Source organism: Coregonus clupeaformis, chromosome 11 (genome assembly GCF_020615455.1).
Source record: "Coregonus clupeaformis isolate EN_2021a chromosome 11, ASM2061545v1, whole genome shotgun sequence".
Classification (NCBI taxonomy): Eukaryota; Metazoa; Chordata; class Actinopteri; order Salmoniformes; family Salmonidae; genus Coregonus; species Coregonus clupeaformis.
The window spans coordinates 44,510,462-44,528,961 of NC_059202.1; the positions used below are offsets into that span (position 1 = coordinate 44,510,462).

General features: G+C 49.8%; 2 pseudogenes; one reads left to right on the forward strand and one right to left on the reverse strand.

Moving 5' to 3' along the window:
- The first annotated feature begins 10,570 nt into the window (after positions 1-10,570).
- Positions 10,571-11,829, forward strand: LOC121577176 (annotated as a pseudogene).
- A 2,393-nt stretch (positions 11,830-14,222) lies between these two features.
- On the reverse strand, positions 14,223-17,837 carry LOC121577175 (annotated as a pseudogene).
- Positions 17,838-18,500: the final 663 nt, after the last annotated feature.

The following is an 18,500-nucleotide window of genomic DNA, read 5'->3' on the forward strand; positions in this document are numbered from 1 at the left end:
ATCAGTTTCAATGTGCAGCTCGCTGATGTATAGTATTGATTACAGCAGAGAGAACCTCTAATAAGCTACAGGACTGTCTCGCTAGCACAGACTGGAATATGTTCCGGGACTCATCTGATGGCATTGAAGAGTTTACCACATCTCCGGCTTCATTAATAAGTGCACCAATGATGTTGTCCCCACAGTGACCGTACGTAAGTATCCCAACCAGAAGCCATAGATTACAGGCAAAATCCACTCTGAGCTAAAGGCTAGAGCTTCTGTTTTCAACCCGGACGCTTATAAGAAATTCTGCTACGCCCTCAGACAAAACATCAAACAGGCAAAGCGTCAATACAAAACTAGGATCGAATCCTACTCTGACGCTCGTCGGATGTGGCAGGCCTTGCAAACTATCATGGATTACAAACGGAAATCGAGCCACGAGCTACCAGACGAGCTAAATGCTTTCTATGCTCGCTTCTAGGCAATCAACACTTAACCATCCATGAGAGCACCAGCTGTTCCAGACAACTGTGTGATCACGCTATCTGTAGCTGAAGTGAGTAAGACCTTTAAAAAGGTTAACATTCACAGATTACCAGAATGCGTACTCAGAGCATGCGCTGACCAGCTGGCAAGTGTCTTCACTGACATTTTCAACCTCTCCCTGACCCAGTCTGTAATACCTACCTGTTTCAAGCAGACCACCATAGTCCCTGTACCCAATAACGCCAAGGTAACCTGTTAAATTACTATCGCCCCATAGCACTCACATCTGTAGCTATGAAATACTTTGAAAGGCTGGTCATGGCTCCCATCAACACCATCATCCCAGACACCCATGGCTCACATCAACACCTTCATCCCAGACACCCTGGACCCACTCCAATTCGCATACCACTCCAACAGATCCACAGATGACACAATTTCTATTGCACTCCACACTGCCCTTTCCCACTTGGACAAAAGGAACACCTACGTGAGAATGCTGTTCATTGACTACAGCTTAGCGTTTAACACCATAGTGCCCTCCAAGCTCATCACTAAGCTATGGACCCTGGGACTGAACACCTCCCTCTGCAACTGGATCCTGGACTTCCTAACGGGACACCCCCAGGTGGTGAGGGTTGGCAACAGCACAAACACCACGCTGACCCTCAACACTGAGGCCCCTCAGGAGTGCATGCTTAGTCCCCTCCTGTACTCCCTGTTCACCCACAACTGCGTGGCCGCACACAACTCCAACACCATCATTAAGTTTGGCTATGACACAACGGTGGTAGGCCTGATCACAGACAACGATGAGACAGCCTATAGGGAGAAGGTCAGCGACCTGGCAGTGTGGTGCCAGTACAACAACCTCTCCCTCAATGTCAGCAAGACAAAGGAACTGATCCTGGACTACAGGAAACGGAGGGCCGAGCACGCTCCCATTCACCTCAACAGGGCTGTAGTGGAGCAGGTTGAGAGCTTCAAGTTCCTCGGTGTCCACATTATTAAGGATCTATCAAGGTTTAAACACACCAACACAGTCGTGAAGAGGGCACGACAACGCCTCTTCCCCCTCAGGAGGCTGAAAATATTTAGCTTGGGTCCTCAGATTCTCAAAAAGTTATACAGCTGCACCATTGAGAGCATCTTGACTGGCTGCATTACCGCTTGGTATGGCAACTGCTTGGCATCCGACCACAAAGTGCTACAGAGGGTAGTGTGGATGGCTCAGTACATGACTGGGGTTCCCTGCCATCCTGGACTTCTATGCCAGGTGGTGTCAGAGGAAGGCCCTAAATATTGTCAAAGACTCCAGCCACCAAAGTCATAGACTGTTCTCTTTGCTACCGCACGACAAGCTGTCATGAATCCCGCTTCCTGAGTCAGTTTCTGCCTGAGTTTCCTGTTTTCTGTCCTGGAGTCTTTTTTTTCCTGAGTTTCCTGAACGCACCCTGTCTGGTTGCCGGGCGGCGAAGCAAGGCGGGAGATCTCTCCATTACCCGCACCTGCATCTCATCAGCTATCTGCAACCTGGTTCTGATCATCACCTCTCCACTTCATAAGCTCTGACCTGACATCCATTCCCTGCCGGATCATTAGCCATGAACAGTATGTTGTGCCTGCGTATCAGCCTCAGATTACTAAAGAGTTCGTTTTGCTGTTCTGTTACTTTTTGCTTGCTGTGAACTCACCTTAGTTTCCTCTGTCTACAGTTACTCTCCTGGAATATTCACTCCACCTCTGCCTGGTCGTCTGTGGCTTCAGAAACATCATTGGATCTGCCCATTCACTCCCACCAACTCACCTCCACTGCCAGCTCCGTCACCTGGATTCTCCTGCTTCCACATTTAAGTCTATAAATAAATACTCACCTTCATTCAACTCACCTTGTCCTGGTCTGCTTCTGGGTTCCGCTTTAGAGAATCATTGTCACGGTTTCGGCCGAGGCTGCCTCTCTTCCTTGTTCGGGCAGGCTTCAGCGTTCGTTGTCTCCGGAATACTAGCTGCCACCGTTGTATGTTTCATGTTCGTTTGCTTTTGTCTGTTTGTTGTGACACCTGTTCTCGTTTAGCGTAATTAGTGTCCTATAAGTTTCTCGTTGTGTTTGTCTAGTGTTGTGTGTGATTGATTTATTTCTGTCGTGTGTTGTGCTTGTATATTGCTTATTCGCTCGGTTGAGCTTTACTCCACTGTGTTGGAGCGTTTACGCACATGTTTAGTGCGCCTTTTGTTTTGTCGCCTTCGTGCGTAGTTTTCGCCTTCGGGCAAGTTTGTTCGTATTTTCCTTGTTGGAAATTGAACTAAAGTCTTTTGGACTATACTTCGGTGTCCTGCGCTTGATTCCACCACTACACCCACCTACAGCATTCTTGACAGAATCACACACCTTCAAGAATGGAATCAGCAGGAGCCGCAGCAGCCCAGGCGACGCTGGAGGACAAGGTCCGTGAACAGAGTGACCAGATCCTGCAGATGGGGTCCGCACTGCAGGAGGTGATCACCACCATCCGAGGCTGGGGGACTCCTCCACCGCCATCCTCCCTGCCAGCACCATCGGCCAGTCAGCCCATTCCCGCTCCGGAACCCCGAGGAGTTCGACTCTCGCTCCCGAGGGCCTACGATGGGACCGCGGCCGGGTGTCAGGGATTCCTTCTCCAGGTGGAGCTGTACCTGGCCACCGTGCACCCGGCGCCCTCGGGACATGAGAGCGTGTCCGCCCTGATCTCCTGCCTTTCCGGGAAGGGCGTTGGAGTGGGCCAACGCGGAGTGGAGGAGGATCGACGCGGACACCATCACCTACGACGAGTTCTCCCGCCGCTTCAGGGCGGTGTTTGACCATCCCCGGAGGGGAACGCGGCGGGGGAGCGTCTGGTCTTCCTCCGGCAGAGGAAGAGGAGTGCCCAGGAGTTCGCCCTAGAATTCCGTACTCTAGCGGCAGATGCAGGGTGGAATGAGCGGGCTCTCATCGATCACTACAGATGTAGTCTACGCGAGGACGTCCGTCGGGAGCTGGCCTGTAGGGACACCAGCCTCTCGTTCGACCAGTTGGTCGACATGTCCATCAGGCTGGATAACCTGCTAGCTACCCGCGGACGTTCCGAGGGGGTCCGTCCATTTCACCCTCCAGCGCCTCCGAGCCGTGCCCCATGGAGCTCGGGGCGCTGGCGCTAGAGAGAGGAGGGGTCGGCTTACGAGGGGGTCCATCTCCTGCACCAACTGTGGTCGGGAGGACACACCGCGGCTAGGTGCTGGGGATGGCCTCCTAGGGGAGAGGACGACAGGTCCCGCACTGGGGATTCCTTCCAGGTGAGTAGGCGCCCCACTCACCCAGAGCTCTCTGTTGCACATTTCTGTATACCTGCGCGTTTTCCACAGGTAGCACCTCATTCCCAGCATAAGGCGCTGGTAGATTCAGGCGCGGCTTGGGAATTTTGTTGATAAGAAGTTTTGTTTAGCCTTAGGGATTACCCTTCTTCCTGTTGATGTCCCTTTCCCGTTCCTGCCCTAGATAGCCGTCCGTTGGGTGCGGGCTTGATCAGGGAGGTCACTGCGCCACTTAGGATGTGTGCGCGGGGGGTCATCAGGAGATGATTCAGCTATTTCTGATTGACTCGCCTGCGTATCCGGTGGTGCTGGGCATGCCCTGGTTGAGTACCCATAACCCATCTATTTCATGGCAGGAGAGGGCTCTGATGGAGTGGTCTGCCCAGTGTGTGGGTCGATGTTTGGGCGTTTCCGTAGGGGCTACCTCGGTGGAGAGTCCAAACCAGGTGCCCGCATTGCACGTTCCCCCTGAGTATGGGGATTTGGCTATTGCGTTTAGTAAGTCGAGGGCGACGCGGTTGCCGCCCCATAGGCAGGGAGATTGTGCGTTAGACCTCCAGGCAGGAGGTGCGCTCCCACGGAGCCATGTGTATCCTCTGTCTCAGGAGGAGAAGAAAGCTATGGAGACTTACATAGACGAATCTCTGAGACAAGGATACATACGGCCTTCCACTTCCCCTGCGTCCTCGAGTTTCTTTTTGTGAAGAAAAAGGATGGTGGTTTACGCCCGTGCATCGATTACCGTGGTCTCAATCAGATCACGGTGAAGTACAGTTATCCACTCCCGCTGATTGCGACCATGACTGAGTCATTGCATGGGGCGCGTTTCTTCACTAAATTAGATCTCAGGAGCGCGTACAACTTGGTGCGCATCAGGGAGGGCGATGAATGGAAGACAGCCTTTAGTACCACCTCGGGCCATTACGAGTATCTTGTCATGCCATACGGGTTGATGAACGCTCCGTCAGTTTTCCAATCATTCGTGGATGAGATCTTCAGGGACATGCAGGGGCAGGGGGTGGTTGTGTACATAGATGACATTCTCGTGTACTCGCCTACCCGTGTCGAGCATGTGGCCCTGGTGCGCAGAGTGTTGCGGAGGCTGGTGGAGCACGACCTGTATGTTAAGGCAGAGAAGTGTCTGTTTTTCCAGGAGTCGGTCTCCTTTTTTGGGGTATCAGTTGTCTGCGTCAGGGGTGAAGATTGAGGTAGACCGGGTGTCAGCCGTGCGTAATTGGCAAACACCAACCACTGTGAAGGAGGTGCAGCAGTTTTTGGGGTTTGCGAATTACTACCGGAGGTTTATCCGGGGGTTTTGGACAGGTGGCAGCTCCCATCACGTCTCTTTTGAAGGGGGGTCCGGTGCGTCTGCAGTGGTCTGCCGAGGCGGACAGGGCGTTTGGGAGGCTGAAGGACCTGTTTACCTCGGCCCCGGTGCTGGCGCATCCGGATCCCTCTTTGCCATTTCAGGTAGAGGTGGACGCGTCTGAGGCCGGTATAGGAGCCGTGCTTTCACAACGGTCAGGCGCGCCACCCAAACTCCGCCCCTGTGCTTTTTATTCCAAGAAGCTCAGTCCGGCGGAGCGAAACTATGACGTAGGGGACAGGGAGCTGTTAGCCGTGGTACAGGCACTGGCTTGAGGGGGCTCAACACCCTTTCCTCATTTTGACGGACCACCGTAACCTGGAGTACATCCGGGCAGCGAGGAGGCTGAACCCTCGCCAGGCAAGATGGAATATGTTTTTGACCCGGTTTACATTTAAGATCACGTACATCCCTGGGTCACAGAACGGTAAGGCAGATGCACTGTCTCGGCGGTATGACACGGAGGAGAGGTCCGTGGAGCCCACTCCCATACTGCCGGAGTTGTGTCTGGTGGCACCGGTAGTGTGGGAGGTCGATGCTGAGCTCGGCGGGCGTTACGCACCGACCCTAGTCCACCGCAATGCCCGGAGGGTCGGAAGTACGTTCCGCTCGAGGTTCGGGATCGATTGATCTATTGGGCTCACACGTCACCCTCCTCTGGACACCCTGGTATCGGCCGGACAGTGCACTGTCTTAGTGCCAAGTACTGGTGGCCCACGTTGGCAAGGGATGTGAGGGTTTATGTTTCCTCCTGCTCGGTGTGCGCCCAGTGTAAGGCGCCTAGACATCTGCCTAGGGGTAAGTTACTACCCCTGCCCGTTCCACAACGACCATGGTCTCACCTCTCGGTGGATTTCCTTACTGACCTTCCTCCTTCACAGTGGACCGGTTTTCTAAGGCCTGTCGTTTGCTCCCCATGCCGGGCCTTCCTACCGCCCTGCAAACTGCCGAAGCACTATTCACCCATGTGTTCCGGCACTACGGGGTACCCGAGGATATTGTGTCTGATCGAGGTCCCCAATTTACCTCCAGGGTCTGGAGAGCCTTTATGGAGCGGTTGGGGGTCTCGGTGAGCCTCACCTCGGGTTACCACCCGGAGAGTAATGGGCAGGTGGAGCAGCGTGAACCAGGATGTGGGTAGGTTTCTTAGAACATACTGCCAGGACCGGCCGGAGGAGTGGGCAGGTACGTTCCCTGGGCCGATATGGCCCAGAATTCCCTACGCCATTCCTCCACTAACCTAACCCCTTTCCAATGTGTGTTGGGTTACCAGCCGGTTCTGGCACCTTGGCAGCAGAGCCAGATCGAGGCTCCTGCGGTGGATGAGTGGGCGCGGCGCTCGGAGGAGACATGGAACGCTGCACACGTCCACCTGCAGCGGGCCCTCCGACGTCATAAGGCGAGCGCCGATCTCCACCGCAGTGAGGGACCGGTGTACGCACCTGGTGATCGAGTCTGGCTCTCTACCAGAAACCTGCCCCTCCGCCTGCCCTGTCGGAAACTGGGTCGGCGGTTTGTAGGGCCATTTAAAGTCCTGAGAAGGTTGAACGAGGTGTGTTACAAATTACAACTACCTGTTGAATATAAAAGTATTAACCCCTCGTTCCATGTGTCCCTTCTCAGGCCGGTGGTAGCTGGCCCACTCCAAGAAAGTGAGATCAGGGAGACTCCTCCGCCCCCATTGGACATCGAGGGGCACCGGCGTACTCCATGAGGTCCATCTTGGATTCGAGACGTCGGATGGGGGTCTCCAATATCTAGTGGAGTGGGAGGGGTACGGTCCGGGAGGAACGGTGCTGGGTGCCGAGGAGAGACATTTTGGACCCGTCTCTCCTGACGGAATTCCATCGTGGGCACCCGACGCACCCTGCTCCGCGTCCTCCAGGTCGTCCCCGAGGCCGGAGTCGGCGCACGTCTGGAGCCGCGCGTCAAGGTGGGGGTACTGTCACGGTTTCGGCCGAGGCTGCCTCTCTTCCTTGTTCGGGCAGGCTTCGGCGTTCGTTGTCTCCGGAATACTAGCTGCCACCGTTGTATGTTTCATGTTCGTTTGCTTTTGTCTGTTTGTTGTGACACCTGTTCTCGTTTAGCGTAATTAGTGTCCTATACGTTTCTCGTTGTGTTTGTCTAGTGTTGTGTGTGATTGATTTATTTCTGTCGTGTGTTGTGCTTGTATATTGCTTATTCGCTCGGTTGAGCTTTACTCCACTGTGTTGGAGCGTTTACGCACATGTTTAGTGCGCCTTTTGTTTTGTCGCCTTCGTGCGTAGTTTCGCCTTCGGGCAAGTTTGTTCGTATTTTCCTTGTTGGAAATTGAACTAAAGTCTTTTGGACTATACTTCGGTGTCCTGCGCTTGATTCCACCACTACACCCACCTACAGCATTCTTGACAATCATGACACAAGCGGTACCGACGCACCAAGTCTGGAACCAACAGGACCCTAACCAGCTTCTACCCCCAAGCCATAAGACTGCTAAATAGTTAGTTAAATAATTATCCAAATAGCTACCCAGACTATCTGCATTGACCCTTTTTGCAAGTTTTTGACTCATCACATACTGTTTACTGTCTGTCACTTTATTCCTAGTTATATGTACATACAGTATCTACCTCATTTACCCCGTACCCCTGCACATCGACTTGGTACTGGTACCCTTTGTATATAGCCAAGTTATCATTACCTCACTGTGTAGCTATTATTACTTTTATTATTATGTGTTTTACTTTTCTATTATTTTTCTATTTTCTTTCTCTCTGCATTGTTGGGAAGGGTCCTTAAGTAAGCATTTCACTGTTAGTCCACACCTGTTGTTTACAAAGCATCCACCTCTCCATCCCTCATCCTCTGCCTGCTCTCCCCTGATCTCTCCATCTCCCCAGAGAGATGACTGGGTCCGGAGGGCAGACTAGTGCGTCCTCTCCCAGTACTCCCTTTGAGGGGAAGATCAAAGGAGAAAATACAGATGTCTGTGTATAAACTTAATACACGCCCTACATGATCGTATGTCACAACCTGCGGGCCTGTGAAACCAGGTTTGGGGTCAATTCAGTTTTCCATTGAATTGGAAAATTCCTCATTGACAACAATGGTCAATTTAAAATTCAATTTAGGTGTGTGAGACTGTGAGACTGACCATGAGTCAGCAGGTGTTTGAAGTAGACTGACCTGGAGTCAGGTATGTGAAGAAGAATGACCTGGAGTTAGGTGTGTGAAGGAAGACAGGAACTGGTCTTAGGTCTGTTCTGAGGGGCTGCAGAAACGCTTGAGGGCCTCCAGGAGTGAGACAGTGAGCGTGAAACAGAGACAGAGATGTAGACAGAGATTAGATATAAGGGAAAGAGGGAGTGGTGGAGAGACAGGGAAAATTTCAAAAGAAAGGGATAGAATGGAGCGGTGAAGGAGAACAGAGAGGGATAGAATCTGATTAAATAGGAGAGAGAGCGGAGCTGCAGCAGTATCAAAGGCTCACTTGTCGCAAAGATGATGATGAATACAGTATCACGACGGCCATATTAGCCAGACCCAGGTGGAATTACCCTGAATTATCCCGCTGCCGACTCTGTTCTGCTCAATCCCAATCACCACAAGGGGAGCGATTAGCATTGCATTAAACAGTGATAAACACTGCAGCAATTATGATCGTCAGAACATCACCACTCTCACTGCACCCATTTGTCAAAACCGGAATCCTGCAGGGGAGGACTCGTCAGGTAGTGAAACATTATAACGGGGTCAGAAACAGGTGCTAGAGCACTTTCTAATTACTCTGTTCTAGATATCAATTATACACTGCAAATCCCTGCATGGCTCAGGGTCCATGGCTCACTGCTGAGCCTCACATACACAGCACTGCACAGACCCAGCTGCAGCATAAAGCATACCTTCAACAGAACTGTGTTGGTAAGGTCTGACTGACTAAGCAGGTTTGTTATTCAGTGCTGATTTGGATGACTATTATCTTAACTCATGGAAAAAACATTTCCACAGTGCCTATTTAGCTGTTAGAGGAATGCTTTATTTCCTGTTTCTGGAGCTGGAGGGTAAATAGATTATCCTTTCCTCCTCCCCTCCCCACCCCCCTCGCCACTTCAAACAACAGCTCAGAGAGAGACACAGGTGTTCCACTGGTTGTTTGTTTTGAGTTCTAACGTTCTTCCAGGCAATCATGGTTGCAGCCTTTGTTTTGCAAACTACCTGAGTCTTCTCACAGCCCCTCCAAAAAACACAAAAACATTATGCTAATGAGTAGCAGACGTGTGTGTGTGCGTGCATGCATGTGTGTGTGCGCTTCGCTCTCTCCTCCTGTAGAATACACTAGAAGTGGTTAGGTCTAATAGGAAAGGTTGAGTAGAACTAGGAATAAAAGGAAATAAAGCTGTACTGTGCTGTTCTCTTCCCTTCCTCTCCTTCAACACAGTTTAATATGTGAGTCATGCATCAGGTGCAGTGTACTGTGAGAGGACATGAATCACAGTCCCACTGACTGCACATGGTACTACACGCCTGACACTCAACTGTGGTGTGGGAAATGCCAAACTGTTCACAGAGGGGATAATGATGGATGGCTCTCCAGCTCATGGTTTTGTAGGGCTCACTGACAAAATGGGATGGATACAATGAGGTCCCTTAATGATCTGCAGATGCAATGACAGACAGACACGCACACAAACACACACACACACACACACACACACAGGGAGTGAGATAAAGAGCTAATGGCCACCTTCACTTAGATGTGAAAGCAGTTTGCCAACAAAAACTGTCTGTACATCTGTGACTCAGTGTAACAAAGCCAGCTTTTACACTGCCACTGTGAGGAGTCCACAGCTGAGACCTGGGCTAACTCATTCGAGGAATGTGATGGAACAGAGAGGATGAGCTGAAGAGAGAGAATAGAAGGATTGGTGCACTACAGTTGCAACAGTATAAATGACTGGTATTCCTATTAACTTCTTAACAGATTGTCTTCAAGGCTGCCTTTGGTTATTCAAGTTTATATCACCAGAACAATAAGAACACTGAAGCAAATGTACAAGAAAACCTTTCTTTGCAGAGAAACAAACTCTCCTGTAAACAGCCTAGCTATGGTTCAAATTAACGTTCTGAAATCATTTAACACAATCATTGTTCTTCAACTGTTATTACATGAACTGTAATTGTACTACCAGCTCATTGTTATTGCAGTGTAGAGGGAGCACACCAGTGCTTCATTTGAGCCAGATCCTGCCGGAACAGGATCCGGCACATCTCAGATTTTACTTTGTTCGTTGCCCGGATCCGGTACCTAATTGTTTCACTGTTGGCACATAAATATTCTATTAAAAGCAATCAGCGTTAAATCAAGTTGCCTCCTCGTTATTTCTCCCGCCCCCCAGAAAGACCATCACGTAGAGGGCTACCTCATTCATGGAGGCTTCCAGCCTCTATCTGCTGACCCTGGACAGCCACGGCTGCAACCGCAAAGTGACCCTGCACTGTCAGGAGAGAGAACTAGTGGGAGAGCAGCCAGGGCCCCGAAATGGCCACACCATCAGCATGGTGCACAGCCGGGGGAAGAGGGCCTGCGTTGTGTTTGGGGGCAGATCCTACATTCCGGCTGGGGATTCAGACTACTGAGAACTGGAACAGAATTGTGGACTGCCCTCCTCAGGTGTTCATCATCAACCTTGAGTTTGGCTGCTGCTCCGCCCACACCATACCTGAGCTCACTCATGGCCAGTCCTTCCATCTGGCTCTGGCAAGAGACAACTGTGTCTACTTTCTAGGTGGCTACACTCTGTCCTATCACTCCTGTCCTCCTTGTGTGTTCCACCTGCGGGTGGAGTTCCTGCACGTCAGCCTGTAGGAGCTCCTTGATACCGGCCTGTCCATCACCAGTGCCATCGCCAGCCGCATGAGTACATCGTCTTGGGTGGGTATCAGTCAGAGACCCAGAAGAGGATGGAGTGCAGCAGTGTGGTGCTGGATGACTCTGGAATCCGCATTGAGCCCAGAGAGGCCCCTCCGTGTACCGGGGAAATCAGCCACAGCCACACCTGGTTCAGAGGCAGCCTGGGTGGAGGGAGCGCTCTAATCAGGGTCCCCTCTGAGGGCAGGCAGACCCTGCCCGACGGCCATTACTTCTACCAGGTGTGCTTCCAAATAGAGGGGGAGGACCCAGGGCTGCAGCCAGGAGTCCACAGACTTCGAGGACTTCGCTCCTCTGGAGGAATCTGAGGAGCTGTACTTCGGCCGCGAGCCCCACAAGCTGGAGGACAGCAGCAAGGGAGAGGAGGACACGTACAACGAAGAGGACGAGGAGGATGAGTCCCAGACAGGCTACTGGGTTAAATGCTGCCTGGGCTGCCAGGTGGACCCCAACACCTGGGACCCCTACTACTCCACAGAGCTGCTGCGGCCAGCCATGATCTACTGCTCTAAAGGGGAGGGAGGCCACTGGGTCCATGCCCAGTGTATGAAGCTTACTGAGAGCCTGCTGGTGAGGCTCTCACAGGGCAACAGCAAGTATCACAGGGGCCTGCCCCGCCAGGAGATGACCCCGCAACACCAGGTGCTGCCCCTGACGAGGAGCCCCACGAAGCCCCACGAAGCCCCTGCACAGGAAGGGCCCGATGATGCTGAAGATGACCCCCTCCAAGAAGCGTTTTCATCAGAAGGTTTTTTAAGTGATGTCTGACCATGACCAGAATTACACTTATTCATAAAAAATATATATATGTTTTACCTTTATTTAACTAGGCAAGTCAGTTAAGAACAAATTCTTATTTACAATGACGGCCTACACATTAATTGATCAACTGATTAATAAACATACAGTCAGGTCCATAACAATTGGCACCCTTGATAGAGAGGAGCAAAAAATACTGTATGAAATAAATAATACAAATACTAAGCTATATTGCATGCTCAAATTTTATTTATACTAATACAATTTCTCAGAGAAAGAGTAATAAAACAAATCTAACCCTAACCCATTTTAGCCAAAAATCTGGTTGCCTCTGCCAGGAGGCTGACACTTGGCCGCAAGTGGATCTTCCAGCAAGACAATAACACCAAGCACTAATCAAAATCCACAAATACATTTTTGATTGACCACAAAATCAACATTTTGCAATGGCCATCTCAGTCTCCGGACTTGAACCCCATTGGCTATAAGTCTTGATGGCTGTGTTGTGTTAATCCTCATTTTTGGCAGACATTTTTCAGAGGAAGTTTTTAGTACATGAGTTTTGTTAAACCAAATGGACTTCGGAAGGTAGGCGCATAATGTCTGGACTGGCACAATTGTATTTAAACCAATGGAGGATAATTTATTTTCTGTGGTTGAATGTTTCTGAGGCCATTCACAAAATATGTTATGATTAAAACTTGTTTTTATTCACCAGTTCACACAGTAATTACATATTAATTGCCCCATCTGTAAACCAACACATATGCTCAGTTATCAATAACATAATCACAGGAAAGTTTAATAGTATGATACATTGTTTGCTACATTGTAGAGAGGTATATGCACATTAATTCAGTAATCATCAAACAATAAATAGGTAAATAAAACCACTAAATCAAATACACATTAAACAAATGAACAGTGAATAAATGTGCAGTAGGGTACATATTGTTATTTTCATTTAAATAAAAAAGAGTGTTTTGGCAACAGTTGTTATTTTCCTGAGTTTAAATGTACTCTTGAAACATGACAAACCAGCAGATTGAATACACTGCTGATATGAGATTCAAACAAACCATATTCATCATCCTTCATGTAGCAAATGCTATTCTATAAATGAAAATACATTATTAAACATACTGTCATGTAAAACATGATGTTATTGTGTGACTGTGATAACTGTTAAATGAAATATGATACATTATGAAAATATGTACACAATATGGTTAAATTCATGACAGTAAAATAGAATCAGAACATTGAATGCATCAAAAATATATTTTTTTAAATTGCCTGTCACAAGTCAAAATGGTGACGCAGAGATAAACAACATCAATCAATCAAACAAATAAACTATCAAATCAATTCAGTTCCTCTCAATGCTCTCTTCCTTCCCTCAGTTTAATTTTAAAGTAAATGGCTGTGCTAAGCCCCAGAAGAGTCATAGAGTCAGGGCGTGTGAGGATTCAATAAAGATAATCTAAATATTTCTTGAGGCAAGCCTAAGGGTGTTAGGCCTAGTAGTGTACCATACAGCATTTTCATGCGATCAACGAAAAGGGCAGTTTATATTTTATTTTATGAAAAGAGGTAGAGTGTTATCATTTCTCATTCTCTGTGCAAACGCTAAAACAGATACAAATGGTTTCAAAGTCACCTAGGCATCCATTTTGGCCCTTGGGAACCCGAATATAAACTCTAAAGCAATCTGTTTTAGAAGGCAGCCCCGAAACAAATACAATTTGAGTCTCCATGATTCCATTTTGCTCCAGCCCTGGAGATAAATTAATACAGCGATCATAAATGTGAGCTTCTTTAACACAATTCTCCCATTACAGTGCTTTTATTTTCTCCCATAAATAACCTCTCTGGATAAATTCATGGATGTGTCATAACCCATGCAATACAATAAACTGCCCCATATTTCACAGGCACCCAGAGATAAAACACCAACTATCTTCATGCTAAAAGCAGAGGAGAGGAAGTGATGTCTGATCTCTGCACTCAAATCATTAACTCAAAATTAACAAATATAAAACGCCAATATAAAATGCAGAGGCTGAGAAGGACATTCAGCCACCTTTCGGAAATTATGTATGAAAATGAAATGTAAGGTAGAAAGCCTTTTCAAATTTCCTCAAAGTAAATAATGGATCAAATAACATTTTTAGGATTTCAACAATAAATAATAATGTGTATTTCGAGAATAAAGTATTTTCCCCCTACGTCACTACTAATAAATATATACTGCAGTTCATATTGTAGAGTAAATATTAAGTTTGAAACAGAACAGTACAAAACAGACTAGAATCAGGTATACTGTTGCTAAGACATATTCCTGTCATAATCCATAAAGTCCCAAAGAACTGTCAAATCAAAACAATATTTTCAAAAGTATGGGACATCTAGTGACATGTCAGCATCCTCCTGTGTCTCCTGACTCTCTACAGGGTCAATAGTGGCCTGCACGGCTTTAGCATAGTTTTTGTGAGCCTCCATGAACTTATGCAGGTACTTAGAGGTGTAGAGCCAGTGGTGCTTCAGCACGTCTTCCAGCCCTCTCCACGATCTCCAGCACGTGGGCCAAAGTCTTGGGCAGGTAGTTGGTGATCTTGCCATCATACCTGTACTTGAAGACAGTGGAGAGCAGCTCTACGAAGCGCTGGGAGTTGAAGCTATACCGGCAGAGCTGGTCTGGGCACTCCCTGGCCGGGCACGTGGAGAGCCACACAGGCTTCATCTGGAGGTAGAGCCCCATCAGCTCCCTCAGGGCCTCCTGCCGCTCCTCTGAGTGCAATAGCTCACACACCGCCTCCTCAGCTTCATATTCTTCCTCTGGGTGGCCCGCCAGCTCCTACGCTGCTCCTGGCAGGGGTTGGCATTGTGGTAGACCTCCCCTATCTCATCCTGGAAGATCTTGTAGAACTCGGTGGCGTTGCCGATATTGCAGCGCAAGGCGTCCAGGGTCGGCTGGGTCTCCATGAAGGGCTTGGCAGATGCCTTTGACCCGGTCTCGCAGCTCCTCAGTGGATTCAGAATAAGGGTTGGTCCTCCAGAGCTCGTAGCACTCCACCGTGGCTGCAGGTAATAGAGTAGAGAGTCATGTTGTGGGAGGCCTCTGCCCGAGTGGCATCACACAGCATGCAGATGTAAGTGGAGCCTGAAGCCTGCAAACCCTCCATATTTCGCACCTTCTTCTCGTTGTAGCCCGTGCCCCTGAAGTGGAAGCCGAAGGAACGAGAAAGGCCGCCCACAGACAGAATGAGACGGCTGTGCTTCATAGCGTTCCTTTTGGCCACCACAGGCCCCAGGACTTCTCTGAGTGTCTCGTGGTCTGACTCGTCCACAAACATCAGACAGAGCAGCTTGCAAGACATCTCTGAGTTGGGCTTGAGCTCCCGGAAGATGGTGATCGCCTCATCTTCTCCCTCAGCCTTTATAGAGACGGACATGATGGTGATGGAGAAACGCACAACCTTTTCCGGGATGGCTGGCCCTCCGCCTTGCTTCTCACTAAAGTCGCCCATGCCATTGTAGGACTCCTTGATCATGACGCTGAAGCCTGAGATACAGGTGCTGTCCTCCAGGCCTCGCTCCCTCAGCCCCTCCATGATGTCCTCCTCCAGGTTCTTCAAGGCCGACACCAGGGCCACATCGTATCGTCGGAACCGGCAGAGAGAGAGAGAGAGAGAGAGCGAGAGAGAGAGAGAGAGAGAGAGAGAGAGAGAGAGAGAGAGAGAGAGAGAGAGAGAGAGAGAGAGAGAGAGAGAGAGGAGTAGAAAGAGAGAAACAAAGGCATGTACCAAGACAGAAGTCCACAAGCTAATTCTAGCACTCTGCTGATAATTTCAGTAGGGAATACCTCTTAATTGCACCCCTGCATTTGTTGTCATTATAAATGTTATGCCGGGGACAGCGGGGTGAATCAGTGAAGCTGGCATAAACTGATGTATTGGCTGCAGATGAAAACAGACTCCAGCTGGCCTCTATTCCCCAGAGTGGAGGACTGTGCTGCCAGTATAATTTGCAGATACAAGTGCTTCTGATGTTGTTTTGAGCCTAACAGGCTCTTGACAAAAGTTGTTATTGTGCATTAGAGAGAGAATGCAAAGGGGAGCGACAGAGAGATGGGGTGAGAGAGAGGGGGGGTGAGAGAGAGAGAGGAGAGGTGAGAGAGGGAGAGAGAGAGGGAGAGGAAAGAGAAGACAGACTGTGTATCAAGCTTTTTCATTTACAAACATCCCCTACAGTGCGTAGTTGTGAATGTTTATGCAAACTGTATCTTTGAACATACAATACTCTAATCTTAACAATAAGTGAACCAAGGCCTGTGATTACATTAAATCGTGTTGGTTTTATGTGTGAGCCCCTGAATGCCCAGACTCCAACCTTGCATCATGGCCTCCAGTTCGTCTGCCTGCCGGTGTTCGTTTCCCTCCCTCAAAGCTAGCACAAACAGGGTCAGGCACACCGACTTGGTGTCTCCACCTTCCTCCTTGTCTGCAGACACCTTCACCTGGGTCTTCAGGTCCCTCAGCCGGTGCTTCTGGGCGCGCCTCGTCAGTGACAAGAGATGCTGTCGGGGCCTACCCCTTTGTTGACAGGCAGGAAGTTGTCCAGGCTCTTCTCTGGAGACCTGCGGCCACCCTCCTCTTCTTCCAGCTGATGACCCAGGCAGTTGGCGCTGAAGGAGTCCAGCTGTATCCGCTCCCCACAGCTCTCTCTGAGGCAGAGGAGCGGCAGGGAGTGCAGCACCCCAAGGAAGGCCTTAGCCGGGGCAGTGAGGTCGACAGGGGCGCAGGGCAGGGTGAAAGCCGGGCAGTGGAGGTCCAGAGAGCAGATGTATTTAGTGATGCAGCTGCGGCAGAAGAGGTGTCTGCAGGGGGATTGGACGGGCTCAGACAGCAGGTGGTCACACACCTCACAGGTGTCTGAGCTCAGGAAGTCCACAGGGAGGTTCTCGGTCAGCAGCCTGGCACTCAGGTGCTCTTTCTGGCAGACGGTTATGCTCTTCACCCACTGAGCTCTCTGGAAGCTGGGTCTCACCCAGGGTCTAAGGCCAGGTCCCTGGTGGTGCTCTGTCTCTGTTCTCCAGGCTCTCTTCTCCCCAACAGTATCAGCATTATCCTGGACGTCCCACTTGGTCCTCTTGGCCAGGTGTTGGGACTCCACGAGGGGGCTTCCTTCTCTTCCTCCCTTTCCGCTGTAGGGAGGGTTTCAAAGGGGGCAAAGGTAGGCAAAGGGAGCAGTGGGTGGTGTGGGGTCTCCACTCAAGGACATGGGTCCTGGAGAAGCTGCAGAAGCCCCCTCCTCGCATGGCCAACGTCCAGCAGCGCTGGCAGAAGGATGGGGGGTGGACAGTCTCCATGTCCCCCGCCACATCCACTTTGAAGACCTTGAGGATGTCCTCTGGCCAGCTGGTGGCCTTGCAGGGCACTCCTGCTGGCCTCATCCAGAAGCCTGTGGATCTCATGCTCTGGACCTTTGGCTTTCCTCAGGGCCACTCCACAGAGACGGCACATACTGTACACCTGCACACACACCAGAACGTTACGATATTACATAGACCAAAATACTGTCTCTCTGATCTTCAATTATTGTATGTCTTAAACAGAGTGAAAGTACACTTCAGAGATTGTTGCTGATTAACAACCACTCTACTTCTTCACTGGCCTGAGGTGGTTCATGTGTGTGTCCATCTCCGGCAGTTTCAGATCCACTCTCCTCCCCAGCCCCTCCACGTTCTCCTTGCTCTTACACACCAGGCACAGCCTCATCACATTCCCTGAGAGACCCACCATATCCCCCACCATCTCCCCCAGGAGTGGAGTGGCCATGACCCCAGACAAGGCCCCTCTCTCAGGCTGTGTCTACCCAGGCAGCGGGGCCTTTTCCATGGACCTGACCCGGAACAGCTTGAACTTCCAGTCTGAGAACTTGGAGTAGGAGTGATGGAGCTCGGCCGGCATGGGGGGCATATGTCTCCAGGGTCCCCTCCTCCATAGTGAGGAGAGGAGAGGAGAGGAGAGGAGAGGAGAGGAGAGGAGAGGAGAGGAGAGGAGAGGAGAGGAGAGGAGAGGGAGAGGAGAGGAGAGGAGAGGAGAGGAGAGGAGAGGAGAGGAGAGGAGAGGAGAGGAGAGGAGAGGAGAGGAGAGGAGAGGAGAAATGGGAGTAGAAGCGGTAGGGGACACGTTAGTTTGATGAACAGTCCTAGTCCTACCAGTATAACTTAAATCTGGTGGAATTTCTATAAAGTGGAGATCTGAGATCTGTATTATAGTTCTGTATTATACCATAAGTTGCATCAGAGAGCAAATTATTCCATGACATTCGGGGGGGAGGGATCTATATATTTTTTACGGAACCTCCTATGTGTGCCAAAAAATGTATGGGCCTAATAGTAAAGACATGTCATTTAACGGTTAAAATGTATTACCTTTAAATTTGGCATGAACATAACCAGTCATGATGTTTTCATCTTATTGTCAAACAAATCACTTCAAATAGTAGGCTACCTGCGCATGTTCTTCCACTCCAAAATAATTCCAGCATCCAATTCCGCGCCATTATGAATGGAAGGAGACATCTGTTACAAAATACCAAAAAAGTGTAATGACATTCGACAATTGTACACTCTTGTAGCTTGAATTAATTGATGCATCTTGC